The following is a 5,673-nucleotide window of genomic DNA, read 5'->3' as shown; positions in this document are numbered from 1 at the left end:
AAAAAAAAAAAAAAAAAAAAAAAAAAAAAAAAAAAAAAAAAAAAAACCTCTGCTGATTCTATTGGTATTTTGTCACTGTGGGTTAATGAGAACTGAGCTCAGTAGGCATAAGATACTTATGCACAGTTTTCAGGTATTGATTCGGCTCAATTGCCCTGTGCATGGAAACTCCATATGACTATTTTGGGGTGCAGTAGTGGTTCTCAAATGTTAATGTCAGTAGCATGCGCTTCAAATATATATATATATATATATATATATTTTTGCAGTTTTTATTGGGAAGCTATGCATGCGGTGGGTTTTGAACTCATAAGCTCACCCTCCTCCCTATAATTTTAAAGGGGTGAGGTGCCATTTAAGTTAGAGCTCAATGGAAAAATTAGCTTTTGCATATTAATGTTGACAAAAATGAGGTCCTATACTAGTGATCTTGTTAGAAGTCAATACCCTCCAGCAACATATAAAGCTAGTTTCTTTGCTAGCAAAGCCGCTGTCATATTCACCACTTGATTCTTACAAAAGCTAGTCCATGTTCTTTCTTCGGCCATTCTGTCTTCCTATTTTGCTGTCCCCTAAATCATCGGATAGTTACAATTCAGTATTGAGTTCCTTCTAGATATCACCATCTTCCTCAGGGGAGATTGTATCACCTTTGCAATCTAGCGAGGAGCTGGGAGATTGTATCATTGTAGTAGCTTTGAATTGTTGGGCCACCACTACCTATACCAGAATTTTGTGATGTTATCTATTTGATCCAGGTTGCTTTGTATTACAAAAATTTGAATTATAAAACAATCTAGGCTAACAGATTAAGCATATAGGTTGTATACTCGAGAAGAATTAAGAGCACAATGTGTTCAAAAAATGATGCAAATTAGGTGGTCAGGACTCATCTAGCATCAACCAAGAAGACGAAGTGCTGATAACTGCAGCCTTTGGCCTTTAAATAGAAAGCTCATGTCCCTCAAATGTTCCCCAATTTCTTTCCTTCCCAATTGTCCACACTAGGCACAATGAAACCACATTCTAAAACCTATTTCAAAATGAATCTGGTTTCCTCTTGCAACACTGAAGCATAGTACGTACCAATGCCATCATTACCCAACTCACCCCCGAACGCCACAAATACCAAAGTCAATAATCAACATGAATTTGTTTATAGATATAAGGGAAATGAGTTGTAATTGAAATATGGGGTCAAGATTGAGTTATATGTAGTGTAACACTTTATCAACATTACGCCACTTTTTTTTTTTTTTTTTTTTTTTTTTTTTACAAGATAGAATTCTACTCTAGCCTAATCTAAGTGTATATGTGTGTAAAACTCCCTTGCCCCCCACACTCCACAAGCACTTATACTTGTGGAGTGACCGTCACACCAAGAGAGTGCGGTGGTAACATTACGCCACTTGATAATGTTTATTGTATTAATATTTTGAAAATCTCATTGTTAGATTATATGCTCTCTTTGTTCTTAACATACATGCTAAATTTTGTAATAATTAAATTTTAAGTTGGTAGGAAAGTGTGAATTAACTACTGAGATCATTATTCAAAATTCCCAGCTTTCTTTCCTTTTATATTGTTTCCAACCCATTTTATTGGTCCTCTTTTCCTTTTTGGGTTGTCCCAAAATATAGTCATCTTTGAATAGTCAATGAACACAATAATGACAACTTTCCTTACTTTATTTAAAAAGTCAATACCCCTATTAAATTAAAGTTTAAATTTGCTAGGATAGTTTTGAAAACTTATAACTTTTTATTTAAAAGACAAAGCATTAAACAATGTTCACTTGAAAAGTTGGATTTTCTAAATCTAACCAACAAAATGGGATGGAATGTTTTTATGTTTGCTATTTCCTTAAATAGCAATGTGGGTAGTCATTGTTGATGCTAAATTTCCAAAAATAGTGGTTATCATGGTTTTTTCCACTTCTCTCTCCTGTTCCTTCCTCATTTTCTCTCTAGTTTTCATTTTGTTGATTCTCAAGCTGGTTTAGAGAGAATTGGGCTCTCAGTAGGCCCTATGTCACGCCCCAAACCCCAAAGGGACCAAAGCACGAGAAAGACGTCTCAAGTACCTGTAAATTTTTTTTTTCTTTTTGACAATTCAATCAACATAAATTCTAACAAGTGCCAACATCAAGAATCATCATGATAATCTCATAGCATATACTCTCAGAGTAAGTCAGAGTTCTAAGCATTAATTACAAGGACCATTGGCCACAAAAGAATAGAGGTCTGAATAAAACAATTACATAACAACAGCTTGTCCCATCAGTGGAAATACAGTCATAACCACTATAATATACAAAAGAATGAGTCAAGCCTAGTCTAAGATGTACACCATCTAATATATCCATTACAAAAATTTAGCCTCCATCAGTAGTTAGTCTAACTACTATTAGCCACCAAAAAGCTGTCTTAAAAGATTGTTGCCTACTCTGAAAAGTTTATAAAAATAATGGAATGAAACAGAGCCTAGTAAGTAGCACAATAATGGGGGTGGGGGAAATGTAAGTTTCATCTTCAATAATAATAATATGACAAGAATGATTACATAATGAAGCACAAAGTTTTTCAAAGTAAATACCTTGAAACTATATACTATAATCTGTGAGTATTAACAATATAATTTCTAAAACCATAATATCTAACATAAGATAAATTATCACAAATCTACCACACTACCACATAGACCGGTTAGGGGATCCATCCATTCACAACTGACATGATATTATCCTCTCTGATATGCAGACTCTTGGCCCCATGGACAGCAGCCTCACCCATATCCTCAAGGTTTTTCTCTCCCCCCATAGGCAGCAAAGAGAGCACGTCAAATAGAACCTCTTTTGCATGTGGTCTCTTGGCCCCATGGACAGCAGCCTCACCCACACACAATCAAGGAACCTGTTCCCCCCATGAACAGTAGGGAAGAACGCGTCATCCAAAGTGAAAGGGCACTGACCTAAATTTGATTCCATTGTTACAAAGACTACGGAAAACCAAATCGGGTGATCACCGGGAAATCACACATGGCATAGGGCTAAAATCACATAAACTCACAGGTTACCTTACTTTGAAACACATAGTTCATATCCAAATAGTTTCAGAAAACCTTAAATAATCTAACTTCTACAAAGTTTGTAAGGTTTTCAAACTTCATTTTTGTCAAAAGATTTTCTAACAATTTCTCAAATAATACAAGACAAGATAAGCATCTTTAAATTTTTCAATACACCATAAAATCAATGATTTTCTTATCAAAAATTAAATAAAAGATGCTCATTTTTCCATATCAACAATTCATGCATTTCCCCAAATGCAATACCAAATATGATGCATTTTTCATATATAGTAAAGGTCACAACACAATACTTTTAAAAAGGCATATATCCATATATATCATTTTCCAAAATGTGTTTGACTCAAAAACAACATTTATAAGACATGGTTATTTTCCAAAAATACCCATTAAAAAGCTACTTACCTCGCAACCGCAAAATCCTAATTCTCCAAGCTCCAAGGAGAGATTAGTTAGAACCTAAACAATGTCAAGCAAATCTATCACAATGAGCACAAAGCTTGAAATTGTATCTAACTACAAATTAGGAATTGCCAAGTAAGACTCAATTAGGCAAGCCTAGTATTCAACCTCACATGTAATGTATTCTACATCAAAAATTTCTCACAACACTTTAATTTGCAAGGCATAGACTCCCATTTATACTCATAAATCTTTCAAGGTGTCATATCTAACATCAAAACCTCCACACTTTACAAGTGCTTCCCACAAGATTTTATAACACCATCAAGTGACCCATGACACCAAAATCATAATTTTCTCCAAGACAAACAATTTAAATCTTTAACTAGCTCTAAATAATCAATAAAAATTATATTCGTCATCTATCACATATTATAACTCAAAACCTCTAAATTTGCACCACAACAAGCCTTAGATAACCATCATTGTAAAAATCATGAACTCACCTATCAAATACATCCACCAAGACCAAAACCCATACATATAAACACATGAATATCATTTCCAAAACTCTTAAATCACATGAATAATATTATTAAAGCTTCAGTAAAATAACCTCAAACAAGAACATAATACTCATCAAAAAAAGATTTAAACTTTTACCTCAAATAAAATGATGAAGATGCTTTGGAGTTCCTAAGTATTTTTCTGGTGATCTTGCCGGAAAAATGATGGTGAGATAGTGTGTTTTGGAGTGGAGGCTGGCGGGCGGGTGTGTGTTTCAGTAAAATGAAAAGAGAGAAAATGAAAGAAAGAAAGGAGAGAGCCGGCCAAAAGAGAGAAGAGATGTGGGTGAAATTGAGTGGATGAGAATGATGGGTAGTGGGGTTAGGTGGGGGCACATGTGGTCCACAAAATTCTGACTTACCTTCTTTTTTTTTTATTTAAAAAAACTCACGGGATGTTACACCCTATGTCTGTAATTAGCCTTCAGATTTAACTTGGAACAAATGCCTATCTGTTCTTTAAAGCTTTATCTTATTGAATTGCATGGATTGTGAATTCAAATACTTAACAGTTAGAGGTTATATATATTATTATTCTCAAAAAAAGGGTAAAGAGTTTGTAATGGGATTATTAAGGAATCGGATGCACATGAATCAAGATTATGGTGGATGTTTAATAAATTATTGGTGACAAAAGGAATATAGGGAGCTGTGTAGGTATATTTCCCGAAAGGTAAAAAATTTATAGAAAATTGCTGATATCCACTTGACATCTTCAGTGGAGTTCAATATTATGACTGCATTAATATTCAACTATGCAGTAAAGGAGCCATTGTTTCAATGTTGTGTCATCATTTTGAAAAACAGTGTTTTATTCTAGACACAGGAAAACATATTAAGATTTGATTGTGCAGCTTTATCAGCGTGCAGTTTCTTTTGAATATAGTTTATTGATGTCGTTTTAAGTGTTTTTATTGATTGGGTTTTTCTTGTCATTATTGTCTTCAAAGCACCAAAAGTTTAGTCTAAGGATTGGTTGTTGTTACGTCATCTTCAAAGCACCTCAATATTGGACCACTGGTCAATATACTTGTGGTATTGATCGTTCCCCAGAAAACCTGCTAGATAGTTTGTTTTTTAATGTTTTCCATGATTTTTATCCACTCTTTTTATTTTGGGGTTGGGGCAGGTTGGGGATTTTTGTTGTTGTTTTGTTTGATGGTAGTCTCATTCAGGTTTTGTGTGAGGTATTATTTTGTAAATATGTATGTAGGTGATCCCAGATGTCTAATATGAACTGATTGCTCAGTCCCTTGCATGCGATGCTCATTTATGTAGTTCTCATAGTATGTAAAGATTTAATTTCGTTTTTGGATTTATATAATCTCTTTTTTATTCTTCTCTACAGCTTGTCTTCCGTACTGTTGGTTTCTCTGGGGCAGATATCCGAAATCTTGTCAATGAAACAACAATAATGTCGATAAGTTAAACACTTAAAACTTCATATTATTAATTGCAATAGGTATTCCCTTATACCACTATGACATGGGAAGTCTTTTAGTAGACTTCATGTTTCTGTGACTTTGCAATCCAAAGAGAAGAAATTATCCCTCTTTAGAGATACTAGTCACAGACCCGTGCATTACGCGTGATTATTTTTTATGGTGATCTCATTATT

The 5,673-nt window shown here is 34.1% G+C and overlaps 1 long non-coding RNA gene across 1 annotated transcript; it reads right to left on the bottom strand.

Moving 5' to 3' along the window:
• Window positions 1–2,186: 2,186 nt before the first annotated feature.
• On the bottom strand, window positions 2,187–4,394 carry LOC115982049. Its single transcript, XR_004089503.1, has 3 exons — window positions 4,153–4,394; window positions 3,493–3,546; window positions 2,187–2,970 (listed from the first exon to the last, which is right to left on the bottom strand). It is a non-coding gene; the product is annotated as an uncharacterized LOC115982049 (long non-coding RNA).
• Window positions 4,395–5,673: the final 1,279 nt, after the last annotated feature.

This window comes from Quercus lobata, chromosome 3 (genome assembly GCF_001633185.2).
Source record: "Quercus lobata isolate SW786 chromosome 3, ValleyOak3.0 Primary Assembly, whole genome shotgun sequence".
NCBI lineage: Eukaryota > Viridiplantae > Streptophyta > Magnoliopsida > Fagales > Fagaceae > Quercus > Quercus lobata.
Note: the sequence above shows the minus strand (reverse complement) of the source record. Positions and strands in the feature narration are given on the sequence as shown.